Raw genomic sequence first — 14,218 nt, forward strand, 5'->3', positions numbered from 1 at the left:
GGTCAACAGTGGGAGGCCTTCTAGTGTCCTGGCCCTGCTGCTGGACCTCCTGAGGGCACCTGGTGTTTTTGGCCACTGTGGGATACAGAGTGTTGGACTGGATGGGCCATTGGCCTGATCCAACACTGGCTTCTCTTATGTTCTCCGTGTCCTTATGACGGTAGTAGTTGGGCCGGTTCATAAGGGAGCAGGTGGTCCTTTAAGTATGTTGGCTCCCAAAAACAAATTTGACAAAAAATGGTGTTTTACACATATTGGCTTCTCTGGGCTGACTTGATTTTGGCAGCTGTCTAATGTGAAATCCCATCAGCTGTCAAATACTATCAGAGACTTGATAATGTTGTGTGTCAGAGAGAAAGTGCCTTGGTCAGATGTCAAATCGTGCTGCAGGGCGATCAGAAAGGCAGCTGTGTGAGGAATGCGTCCCGACTCTTCCGTCCTGTCATTTTGAACACTGGTGCTGCATCCCAAGGACCAAAGGCTGTCAGATCCAAAACAGCCCTGCATTTAGGTTTGCCAACCTCCAGGTGGTGGTTGGAGAACTCCTGGGATTATAATTTATCTCCAGACAAGAGAGATCAGGTCCGTCATGATCTGGGCTGTGTCACCAGAGGCCTACTAGGCCCAGGGAGCCTGGCTAGCAGGAGGTGAGGCTGGGCCTACAACTCCCAGAAGCCCCTGAGAGGTTTTGGAGCCAAAATTGACCAATAGGGAAGAAGAGGGCTGGGGAACAGAAGGGCTGGTGCCAGAGCAGAAGCGGTTCTTTCTTCCAGAGGGCAGAGCCAGAAGGAAGGCTGCTGCAGGAAGAGACCCTCATCCTGAGGGAAGGGTGAGTAGTCTAGTGGAAGAAGAAGAAGAAGAAGAAGAAGAAGAAGAAGAAGAAGAAGAAGAAGAAGAAGAAGAAGAAGAAGAAGAAGAAGAAGGGGGAATTGGATTTATACCCCACGTTTCACTACCCAAAGGAGTCTCAGAGTGGCTTACAATCTCCTTTCCCCTCCCCTCCCCACAACAGACACCCTGTGAGGTAGGTGGGGCTGGTGAAGCTCTAAGAGATCTGCTCTTGAGAGAACAGATCTGAAAGAACTCGTGACTGACCCAAGGTCATACCAGCAGCTGTAAGTGGAGGAGTGGGGGATCAAACCCGCTTGTTCCAGATTAGAGTCCGTGCTCCTAACCACTACACCAAACTGGCTCCGAATGGGCACCCTGAAAGGTGGACTCTATGGCATTTTACCACAATGAAGTCCCTTCCCTCCACAAACCCTGCCCTCCTTCTTTGTATCTGAAGAAGTGAGCCATGACTCACAAAAACTTCTCCCCAGCCATAAATTTTTGTTAGTCTTTAAGGTGCTCTTTTCGACTCATCTCCAGACAGTGGAGCTCAGTTCCCCTGGGGAAAAATGGCCGCTTTGGGTAGGCTGCACAGCATTATATCCTACTAACCCTCCCCAAATCCCACCCTCCGTAGGCTCCGCCTCCAAAAATCTTCAGGAATTTCCCAGCAGGGAGCTGACACCCCTAGCCAGTGTTCCCTCTAAGCTGAGTTAGTGTGAGCTAGCTCCCAGGCTTTTAGCCTCCAGCTCTCACATTTTTGTCTTGGCTCAGGAAGGAGGGCTCCAGAGCAAACTAATTTATGCAGTAGCCAAGTTGCTTGCTCACAACTTTAATGCCAGCAGCTCACAAAATAGAATTTTTGCTCACAAGGCTCTACAGCTTACAGAGAACATTGCCCTAGACCAGTGGTTTCTCAAAGGACTCTTCCCTTGTCTTCTTTGCTGACTATCATCCCTCCCCAAACATCTCTGAGGTACAATGGAAGGAATCCTAGTCCAGCACAGAAGAAGAAGAGGAGGAAGAAGAAGAGACTGGATTTATACTGCAACCTTCACTTGGAGTCTCAGAGCGGCTTACAATCTCCTTCTCCTCCCCCTCTCCACAAGTGACACCCTGTGAGGTAGGTGGGGCTGGGAGAGCTCTCCCGAGAACTGCCCTTCAGACAACAGCTCTGAGAAAACTTGTGACTGACCCAAGGTCACACCAGCCGCTGCATGTGGAGGAGTGGGGAATCAAACCCGGTTCTCCCAGATTAGAGTCCGTGCACTCAACCACTCCACCAAACTGGCTCTACACCAAACTTAAAGATGCATACGAAGGGAAGAAGAAGAAGATATTTGATATATATCCCGCCCTTCAACACCTGAAGGAGTCTCAGAGTGGCTTGCAATCGCCTTTCCCTCCCCGTCCCCACAACAGACGCCCTGTGAGGTAGGTTAGGTTGAGAGTGTGTGACTGACCCAAGGTCACATCAGCAGGTGCAAGTGGAGGAGTGGGGAATCAAACCCGGTTCTCCCAGATTAGAGTCCGTGCTCCTAACCGTGACACCAAACTGGATCTCAATAGGAACAAAGACAGATTCCTCCCCTGTTTATCTCCACCCCCTTCTCACATTTTCATCCCGCCTTCCCTCCAGGAACCTCAGGGCAGCAGACCCCCCCCCATTTAGCCATGCAACAACCCTGTGAGGTAGGTTAGGTTGAGAGTGTGTGACTGACCCAAGGGCACCCAGAGAGCTTCGGGGCAGTGTGCAGATTTGAACCTGGTTCTCCCGAATCCTAGTCCAGCACTTTAACCCCTACACCACAGTAGGTCTCCTGGGTTCTCTTCCTTATCTCAGATTTTGGAATGTAAGCTCACTGGGGCAGGGACCGATCTTCCTACATTCAGTGAAGTGTCATGCGCATTAGTGTCGCTATACGGATAATGCAGGAGCTGTGGTGGCTCCAGTGGTTAAGACGCTGAACTGCAGGCTGTGGAAGGTCAGTAGTTCAGCAATTCGAGACCCGGGTGCCGCATGATGGAGTGAGCTCCCGTCTCTAGTTCCAGCTCCTGCCAACCTAGCAGTTCGAAAGCAAGAAATTGCAAGTAGATAAATAGGTACCACTTCGGTTGGAAGGAAACAGTGTTCCGTGCGCCCTGGTGTTTAGTCATGCCGGCCACATGGCCACGGAAACGTCTTCGGACAGCGCTGGCTCTTCGGCTTTGAAATGGAGATGAGCACCGCAACCCTAGAGTCAGACTTGACTGGCTTTCGAGCAAGGGAACCTTTACCTTTACGGATAATGCAGATAGAGTTTTGGGGAAAGGTTTACCTGGCGGTACAAACAGGCTCCCAGCCAAGAAGAGGAGCAGCAGCGGCTTCATCGCTGGCCAGCGTCACACAGGAGTCGGGTCATCCTTCTTCCTTGGGCTTGCGTCCCGTGCTCTGCAAAGGAACTGTTTGGCCACATGAGATTTGGGGGTCCTCCCAAAGCAGGTGACGGATGGATTCTTTAGCTCATCCCTATGACATTACGAGAAACAAACACCCCTCCTAAAATTTCCAGGCGTCCGGTATCAACCCAGACAGTCTGGTATTTCCAGTGACTACCTGGTAGAAATAAACTTGAACAAATACCACACGTTTAAGAACATAAGAAGAGCCCTGCTGCATCAGAGCAACAGACCATCTAGTCCAGCCTCCTGTCTCACACAGGGGCCAACCAGTTCCTCTGGAGGGCCAACAACAGGGCATGGAGGCCGAGGCCTTGCCCTGATAAGAACCTCAGAAGAGCCCTGCTGGGTCAGACCAGGGAGGGTCCATACAATGTACAATAGAATCGACATACAGTCATATCAACATGTTACGGTCCAATATGACATTTAAAAATCCAGATACTTACAGTTTAAAACCTAATGATCACTTTCCCATTTCAATCATCGCTTTTTTAAATTCACATCGAAAGGTGGCTTTGAGTTCTGCAAGGTAGAAAGGCGGCTAATAAGTGTTTTAAACCATCAAATACAGGATGCTCGGTGTGATTCCAGTACACAAGGGCAGGAAATCTCCAGGAGGTAGGCCTCAAATTTCCAGATCCACCCCCCCCACCTTTTTTGGGAAAATTACCAATTTGTGATCCTTACCAGGGCTTTTTTTGTAGAAAAAGCCCAGCAGGAACTCATTAGCAAAACAGGCCACACCCAACAACAGAAAGTCATCAGCATATTAGGCCACCCCCCTGACAGCACCGCTCATTAGCATATTAGGCCACACCCCGTGCATTCCCTTGGCTTGCCCAGTCGCCCTGCGGCTGTGGGGCTCTTGGGCAAGCCGGCCCTTGGACAGACTGGGGAAGGCATGGGGAGGCATTTAAATGCCTCCCCGATCCTTCCAGGGCCTCCCCATGCCCGCCCGCCTCACCTCGGAGTTACTGCGCAGGGTCGCTCTCCAGGCCTTCCCTCTGTACCCACGCATGTGCAGAGGTTTTAGCTGTAGTGGGCGTGGCCAACTCTGAAGCCAGCCGGAACTCCATTCCGGTGTGTTCCTGCCCCAAAATAGCCCTGATCTTTACAATTGGGACTTCCGGTTCTGGTGTGATCACAGGATGCTACAGGGGCGTGCTCCCACTTTGGTGCACTTTATTTTATTTTATTCTATTTTGCTCCCGTTCACACGAGGGGATTTGGGCCAGTAGCAGGACAGTTCGGGGGCGGATCAAACTGGCGTGATCACACCACAACATCTGGGAAGCGTGGTGCTTCCGTCCCCGAACTGGCCCATCCACTCGATGATCCGGAGCAAGTGACTGTCTCACCTAGTGGCCAACCAGTGCGCCGCAAACCGGGAGTCTGATCGCCGGTGCAAGGATGCGCCGGCGCGTCCCTGGCTCCGAGCCGAACTGCGCATGCTCGGACATGCGCAGTTCGGCTGGCTTGGCGTCTGATCTGTGTTTTCTCCCCGGTGTCTGATCGTGCTGGGGAGAAAAGGCGGTGCGGCCAGGGGATCCGTGGGATCCCGCCGCGTCGTTTCAACTTTGGCGTGGCTTTTAAAAGCCACGCTTTTTGCCGCTTTTCCCCCTGCCGTGTGGCAGGGGCCTTTAAAATCTTTCTTTTTTGTTGTCTGTTTAATTTAGCCTTTGACGTACTTCGTTTTTAGTCTCTACCTCTTTTCCTCCTCTTTGGTTTTATAGACTCAGTGCCAAAATCCCCTCTCCCTCCTTCGTTTGGGTGACGTTGGAGCAGCCTGAAGGTTGAGGAGATGACAAGCCCATTATCGGTCCCTGCCACACGGCAGAAAAAAACACGTTCAAAGTGCGGTTATTCAGAGCCGCACCAACAGAAACACGAGGCGGCGGGATCACATTGATCCCCTGAGCTGCCGCGCCGTTGCTCCCCGGCACGATCAGATGCCGGGGAGGAAGCCACCGAGTGGAGATTGAGACAGCCGACTGCGCATGTGTGCGCATGCGCAGTTCGGCCAGGAGCCTCGGATGCGCTGGCAGAGGGATGCACCAGCAATCCCACGGCCGCACTTGATGCGGCCTTTCTGGTAAGTCCACCTCCGTAGGTGGTTTATTTTAAGTACGGATTTTCGGCCTGAAGGGCCGGATTGGGGACGGGCGCGCAACGCTTCCCAGATTTTGCGGTGGGATCGCGCCCGTTTGCTGCGGCCCCGATCTGTCCCTCTTCCGGCCCAAACCCTTACGTGTGACCGAGGCCATCGTTTAGCTTGTAAGAGCAGGGCTTTTGTTTAGTTTTTTCACTCGAAACGGTCGGGCTATTGTTTGGTTTTAATTTGTTGCAACTGTTGTTTTAATTTATTTTAATTATTTGCCCACCTGAGTGATTTTATCAATTTTTAATCACCACCCAGTGAGAGACACTGGAGGGCTGCATTTGGTGCTCAGGTTTTATTCATCTTATTTATGCTCTTTACGAGCCGTTTCGGTCGTCTTTGCCTTGTCGTGTCTGCGTCGCTCTGCGTTGGAGCTGATTTCGTTGAGCGGTTTGGTTGGTTTTTTTAGACCAAATCTGAGTCCAGTGGAATCTTTAAGACGGACAAAGTTTTATTCAAGGTACGGCCTTTTGTGTGCGTGCGCGCTTCTTGTTTTTAGTGACTGTGTAGCAGCTTCAATAGCAGCACTTTACCTTCTCCACTCATTTCCTCCACCCTCCATGCTTTGGAGGAGGGTGGATTAAACGATGGATTAAAAAGATCGGGATAAAATTCAAGATGGCATAATGGCGGGATTAGCTGCCCGTCTGAACGCACCCTTAGAGGCTTTTGAATTCTTTGTTAATAAATACACGTATCTTTTCATACTGTATAATTAAGTTTGTATTGTTGGCCCTCTATTCTGTTTAACTTACCTTTTTATGTTCCTGATTCCAGGTTTCAGGGTTAAGTCCGTCCCCCCACCCCCGTTTTTGTCCCGTGTTTATATTGAATCAGACCACTGGTCCATCAAGGTCAGAATTGCCTACTCAGGCTGGTAGGCGCTCTCCAGGGTCTCAGGCAGAGGTCTTTCCCATCACCTATGGCCTGCTCCTTTCTAACTGGAGATGCCAGGGATTGAACCTGAGACCTCCTGCATGCCAAGCAGAGGCTCTTTCCACTGAGCCACATCCCCTCTTTACAGCTCTCCAGGGTCTCAGGCTGAGGTCTTTCCCATCACCGACTGCCTGCTCCTTTCTAACTGGAGATGCCAGGGATTGAACCTGGGACCTCCTGCATGCCGAGCAGAGGCTCTGCTACTGAGCCACGCCCCCTCTTTATAGCTCTCCAGGGTCTCAGGCAGAGGTCTTTCACATCACCGACTACCTGCTCCTTTCTAACTGGAGATGCCAGGGATTGAACCTAGGACCTTCTGCATGCCAAGCATGAGCGTGGCGGCGCAGGTGGGGCGGAGCCGCGAGGACAGAGCCATGGCCGCACCGAGCATGCCGCGCGGCAGAAGGGCCAACCAATCCACCGCTGAAAAGATCGCCAGAAAAAGGAGCCAGAAGCCGAAGTTGAAGACGATGGAGCCGACCCGAGAAAAAGAAACCCCCCTCCACTGGGTGCCGGTAGGGATGTCCCCACCACTAAGAATTGTGGCCATAGGTTAGGGATAAGGAATAACTGTAGCCGCTCAGAGACCCCTTCGGGGGTTAGAGCAGGGTAGCAAGTCGAAGGAAGAAATAAATAAATAAATAAAGCAGTTGCTCTTTCCACTGAGCCACAGCCTCTCTTTACAGCTCTCCAGGGTCTCAGGCAGAGGTCTTTCCCATCACCTACTGCCTGGGCCTTTTAACTGGAGATGCTTGGGATTGAACCTGGGACCTTCTGCATGCCAAGCAGATGCTCTGCCACTGAGCCACGGCCCGTCTTTACAGCTCTCCAGGGTCACAGGCAGAGGTCTTTCCCATCACCTACTGCCTGCTCCTTTCTAACTGGAGATGCCAGGGATTGAACCTGGGACCTCCTGCATGCCAAGCAGAGACTCTGCCACTGAGCCATGGCCCCTCTTTACAGCTCTCCAGGGTCTCAGGCAGAGGTCTTTCCCATCACCTACTGCCTGCTCCTTTCTAACTGGAGATGCCAGGGATTGAACATGGGACCTCCTGCATGCCAAGCAGAGGCTCTGCCACTGAGCCACAACACGTCCCCTTAGTCAGCTTGGTCAAATGCAATCCTAAATGAAATGCTCTTCAACTGTCACCTGAAGAGGAGTTGTTCAATAAGAACAAAGTTCCCAAAACATGCAAAGGACGTGATGCACCACTGCAGAACTACGGCCAAACGGGGTTGACTTACTGAGTGCACGTTGGACGGTTTGCCCCTTTCCCAGTGGAGGTCCTTCTGGGGCCTGATCCTGTTAGCTCAGCAGCCTGTCTCTGTCATCACTGCCTGGTGCCATGTCATAAAAGCTGCATCATGGATCATCAGCTGTCATCTTCCCGACAGGCTGCAGCTTCACGTGTACTCCAGTCAAAGTTTATCGAAATAACTCAGGACTTCAGTCCCAGGTTTGCAGTGTGACTAACCTGAAAGCTGAGCTGCCTGTATGTTCTTCCAAACCAATGGAATTTGTAACCATAAGACGCCTCGAGCAGGAGTCTGAAGAGGCAGCGTAGAAATGTCCTGACCAGTGTTCCCTCTAAGCTGAGCTAGTGTGAGATAGCGCACAGTTTTTTAGCCTCCGGCTCACACATTATTATTTTTTTAGGCACTGCGGTGGCTCAAGTGGTTAAGACGCTGAACTGCAGGCTGTGGAAGTTCAGCAGTTCGAGACCCGAGCTGCCGCATGACGGAGTGAGCTCCTGTCTCTAGTTCCAGCTCCTGCCAACCTAGCAGTTCGAAAGCAAGACACTTCAAGTGGATAAATAGGGACCACTTTGGTGGGAAGGTAACAGCGTTCCGTGCGCCTTGGTGTTTAGTCATGCCGGCCACGTGACCACGGAAACGTCTTTGGACAGCGCTGGCTCTTCGGCTTTGAAACGGAGATGAGCACCGCAACCCTAGAGTCGGACTCGACTGGCTTTCGAGCAAGGGACACATGGTTGCCTTAGCTCAGGAAGGAGGGCTCCAGAGCAAACCGATTTATGCAGCAGCCAAATCGCTCGCTCACAACCTTAATGTCAGTAACTCACAAAGCAGAATTTTTGCTCACGAGACTCCACAGCTTAGAGGGAACACCCTGACCTGGATGGTGTATCCTAGATCTCAGAAAAGAAACAGGATCAACCCGGGTTAGTACTTGGATGGGAGTTAGCAGTTGGATGGGAAATGCAAAAGGAAAGGCTGTGTCTGAAGACCGCTTAGGCTCGGAATTACACCGTGGGACTCACTGCCAGGGGATGTGGTGATGGCCACAGGAATAAACATCTTGAAAGGGGGTTAGATAGATTCATGGGGAATAGATCTATCAACAGATACTAGCCATGGTGACTGAAGGGAACCTTCACATTCAGAGGCACTAATCCTTTGAATCCTATCACGGCCCTGGTATTCCTTGGAGACCTCTGATTCAAATACTAGCCAGGGCCAACCCTGCACAGCTTCCTAGATCTGACAGGATCAGGCTAGCCTGGGCTAACTAGGTGAGGGCAGCCACAGCCACAAATGGCTCTAAAAAGGGATTAGAGAGGAGAGTATTGTCACTGCCTACTAGCCATGGTGACTGCCTACTAGCCATGTTCAGAGGCAGTCAGCCTCTGAATCCCAGTGCCAAAGAGTAACGTCAGGAAAAGGCCTTGGCCCGTATACCCTGGGAGAGCCAGTTTAGAGTCTGCTGCTCTGAATCACTACACTAATCTGGAGAACAGGGTTTGATTCCCCACTCCTCCTCCACATGAAGCCGGCTGGGTGACCTTGGGTCAGTCACAGTTCTCTCAGAGCTCTCTCAGCCCCACCTACCTCACAGGGTGCCTGTTGTGGGGGAAGGAAGGGAAGGAAATTGTAAGTCACTCTGAGACTCTGAGTGAAGGGTGGGGTATAAATCCAAAACCACCTCCTCCTCCTCCTCCTTCTGTTTGTTGGCCTTCCGGAATAACTGGTTGGCCATCATGTTAAACGGGATGCTGTGAGAGATGGACCACTGGTCTGATACAGCAGGGCTCTACGTATGTTCCTAACCTCCAAGGGTCTTTATCTAGCCAAGATGGAGGAAGGAAAGCTAAGGGATCATAGCAATAATAATAATAATTATTATTATAATTGTTGTTGTTATTATTAGTTATTATTAAAATATATTACATTTTATTCTTGGCTTTTAAATGTTTGGAGTTATTTATATCTCTCTCCCTTATTATAAAAGAGTAGTGGGTGCCAACGTTCTAAAATGCACACCTTTAGTGTTTGGCCGGAGGAACTGCCACTCAGAAGACACTGGCTGGGTTGACTGGCTGCTTTGTGCAGTCCCGCCCAGCGTTTCAAGGTCTTTTGCATATGGAAGCTGATTGGACTTCACTCCATTCCACACCTCAAACTCCCCCCCCGCAAGGCAGTTGGAATGTCAGTTGCATATGGAACCTGCTGTATTCTGGTGGTGTGCAGGTCCCAGGCTCATGTTTTAAAAGCTGCCTGGGGGATTATGGACCATTCACACACTTTCAACCTTAACATACCTCATGGGGTAGTTGTCCGGATCATACGGGGGAGAGGAGAATGATGTCAGCAGCTTTGGTTCCCACTGCAGGGAAAGACTGCCCTTTCCCTAAGCAGAGGCTGAGGGGGAAACTTTCAGGATATTTTAGGGATGCAGCCTGCTGTGGGTGGGGTCTGAGGAGGAGGAGGAAGAGGGGGACCTCAGACAGATACAATGCCATACTCCCCACTCTCCAAACAAGCTGTTGCCAGTCTCCAGGTGACAGCTGGAGAGCACTTAAAGCTCTGGTGCTAATTCAAAGTGTTGCAATGTATCGACAGAGTACTGTTTTGGAAAATCTTTAGGAATTGTTCGGTGCATTTACCATGGGGCACCCACCCAGAGCCTCTGGCCTTTTCTCACTTTGCTGGCATCAAAACCAATTTAAGGCAAAATAGAGATATGGAGACTTTCCCATCTTCCTTTGCATCAATTTGTCTTTGTTGGCAATGGCAACCCTAGGCCTGCAAGCACTCTCAGGGTGACTTCATGCCTCCAGACTGGCATGGCATCTGTCCTGCCAATCAGCCCTTCTAGCTCTTTCCTGAGCAGCCGGTTTTGCTTACCTCGGGCTGTTGGGAATGCTCAAGATGAGGACAACCTGGCTTTTTTGCCCACTGAGAAGGTGACCGCCTCTTCTTCACAGTTCTTCTGTAATGAGACATTCATAAGGGATCCATCTCCCCACGGCAGAAGCAATATCCCAGAGCCAAAGGCAGGCTGTACCCAAAGTTCCTGAGACAAACTCTGAGTCAAATAGCAGGCATATCAGGGACTTTCTCAACTCTTCTCTTATACTCTTTAATTGGAGTTGGTGGGGACTGAACCTGGGAATGTCTGCATGCCAGGAAGGCCTTCTGCCACTTTGTCATGGCTATGTTGAACTCCGAAGCATTAGAAAAGAGCAGGAGTCCACTAGCACCTTAAAGACTAATGAAATTTTTGGCATGGTATGAGCTTTCGTGAGTCACGACTCACTTCTTCAGAAACCGGGGAGGGGCTGTGGCTCACTGGCAGAGCATCTGCTCAGCATGCGGAAAGTCCCAGGTTCAATCCCCAGCTTCTCCAGTAAAAAGGATCATGAAGGAGGTGATGTGAAAGACTCTGTCTGAGACCCCGGAGAGCCCCTGCCGGTCTGAGTAGACAAGACTGACTTTAATGGATCAGTGATCTGATTCAGTAGCAGTAGTAGTAGCGCCGAAGAATAGATTCTTTTGAACTATGGTGCTGGAGAAGACTCTTGAGAGTCCCTTGGACTGCAAGAAGATCAAATCAGTCAATCCTAAAAGAAATCAACCCCGACTGTTCCCTGGAAGGCCAGATAATGAAAATGAAGCTCAAATACTTTGGCCACCAAATGAGAAGGGAGCACTCACTGGAGAAGACCCTGATGCTGGGAAAGATTGAAGGTCAAAGAAGACGGGGACGGCAAAGGATGAGATGGTTGTGTCATAGATGCAACGAACATGAAATTGAGCCAACTTCAGAGGGCGGCGAAAGACCGGAAGGCCTGGCGTGATCTGGTCCATGGGGTCGCGGAGAGTCGGACTCGACTGTGCGACTGAACAACAAAAGTAGTAGTAGAAGAAGAGGAGGAGGAGGAGGAGGAGGAGATTGGATTTATACCCTGCCCTTCAGTCGGAGTCTCAGAGCGGCTCACAATCTCCTTTCCCTTCCCCTCTGCACAACAGACATCCTGTGAGGCAGGTGGGGCCGAGAGAGCTCTTTCGAGGACTTCTCTTGAGAGAACAGCTCTGAGAGAACTTGTGACTGACCCGAGGTCACACCAGCGCTGCATGTGGAGGAGTGGGGAATCAGACCCGGTTCTCCCAGATTGGAGTCCGTGCTCCTAACCGCTGCACCAAACTGGCAGCTTCATACGTTCATGTGTGTACAGCTCACAATCCTTCGGGCTAATCATCAGATCCATGTAGGGTTGCCATCTTCTAGATGGGCCGTGGCAATCTGCCTCTATTGCAACTGACCTCCAGCTGATACAGATCAGGTCTCCTGAATAAAAATGGCTGCTTTGGAAGGTGGACTCTAGGACGTTATCCTCTGCTGAGGTCTCTCCCCTGCCCCAACCCTGCCCTGCCCTCCCCAGGATCAACCCCCCAAAATCTCCAGGGATTTCCTTACCCAGAACTGTCAAACCTTCGTTCATACGTATATTTACCAGAACCACTGATTCAGGCCTCACCTGGAGTCCTGTGTCCAGTTTTGGGCACCACATTTTAGGAAGGGTGTTGACAAGCTCGAGCGTGTCCAGAAGAAGGCAACCAGGATGGTGAGAGGGTTGGAATCCAAGTCTTAGGAGGAAAGGCTGAAAGAGTTGGGTCTGTTTAGCCTGGGAAAGAGAAGGCTTAGAGGGGACAGGATTGCAGTCTTCCAATATCTGAAGGGCTGTCATGTAGAAGGTGGAGCAGATCTATTCTCTCTTGCTCCGGATTGCAAGACTAGATCTAATGGGTGGAAATGACAAGGGAGTCGATACCGGCTAAATATCAGGATAAACTTCCTGACTGTAAGAGTGGTTGAGCCGTGGAACAGACTGCCTCGGGAGGTGGTGGATGCTTCTTCGCTGGACGTCTTCAAGCGGAGGCTGGACGACCATCTTTCGGGTATGTCATGGGGCTCTGTTTTGGCTGTGCTCCTGCAGAGTGCAGGGGGCTGGACTAGATGGCCTGCAAGGTCCCTTCCAACTCTAACATTCTATGATTCTATTGTTTCTGAGGCCATTGTCAACATACGGAATCTGAAATAAAGTCAAGGAAGGTGCAGTACTCCTGTGATAACTGAAGGTGGCGCTCATGCCCTATTAAAGAATTCCAGGAGTTTTGCTTTCCCCACATTACAGGTGTCTCCCCCTGTAGTTTTTTTTAAATCTTCTCTGCCTTTTGAAATTCCAGGTATCAAGTCAGTCGCACACATGTCTGTCTCTTCCTTCACAGGGTCAGACGCGTCTACAAATCACTCTAGTTTATTCGTCTCTTGGGGTGTAAGGTTCTTCCCAGGAGGGACTCGCTGCTGTACTAAATCCAGGCCTATGTTTGGAGAAAGGTAGCCTGTCCTCTAGACACGAAATCACTGTTAGCAACACCCTTAAAATAAGGGAGACAGACTCTAATCTGGGAGAACCGGGTTTGATTCCCCACGCCTCCACTTGCAGCTGCTGGCGTGACTGTGGGTCAGTCACAAGTTCTCTCAGAGCTCTTCTCTCAAGAGCAGTCCTTGAAAGAGTTCTCTCAGCCCCGCCTACCTCCCAGGGTGTCTGATGTGGGGAGGGGAAGGGAAAGGAGATTGCAAACCGCTCTGAGACTCCTTCAGGTAGTGAAGGGCGGGGTATAAATCCAATCTCTTCCCTTCTTCTATACCACGCCGCCTTCCCTCCAAACCACTTTATTATTAAGAGAATGTTATTAAATAAGAAAGACCACAATAACCAAAGACACTGAAAATCAGTCTCAACTCAAAATGCATTGATTTAGGATCTTTGCCATGATATCAGCAGCCACTCCTGTTAGTGACCACTAGAGGGAGCAAATAACATATGGAAGAGAAACCTCCACTGATACAATAGGGGCACGCAAGCCATGGAAATAAGAGCGCAGAAAAGCCCAGTGTTTTAGGCAGGTAGCTGCAGGCCCGCAGCAAGGATTTTATAATTGGGGGAGGGCCTTTAAATAAGTCAGGGGGCCCTGATGTCAGAAAATAAATAACTAAATAACATTAAAATAACATTAAAGAAACCCTCACTTTTGTAAACAGGGCATGGTTTCCTGTCCTGAAAAACACAAAAGGCTCTAAGTCTGACAATAGCACTGCAGATAAGATGAGAAGCGCCTCAGGAAACAGGAAACCTCCTCAGGAAACAATCCATATGCAAAAGAACCTCCTCAGGAAAGCTCCTCCATTGGCATGTTCAGAGTCTGGGGAACTCCTATAAGATAATGACTCAGCCCAGGGCTTTTTTTGTAGAAAAAGCCCAGCAGGAACTCATTAGCATATCAGGCCACACCCCGACAGCACAGCTCATTGGCATATTAGGCCACACCCCCATGTTACCAGAAGTGTGCTCATCCACCCACACCCACCTTTTGCTTCTTATTCTGTTTACCTTCTTTGTTGTCAAAACCCAGGGCCTTTTTTGTAGCAGGGACTCCTTGGCATGTTAGGCCACACACCCCCTAATGTAGCCAATCCTAATGAGTTTCTGCTGTTGGGTGTGGCCTGTTATGCTAATGAGTTCCTGCTGGGCGTGGCCAACTCGGGAG

Source organism: Gekko japonicus, unplaced genomic scaffold (genome assembly GCF_001447785.1).
Source record: "Gekko japonicus isolate JY-2015 unplaced genomic scaffold, Gekko_japonicus_V1.1 scaffold5808, whole genome shotgun sequence".
Taxonomy (NCBI): Eukaryota; Metazoa; Chordata; class Lepidosauria; order Squamata; family Gekkonidae; genus Gekko; species Gekko japonicus.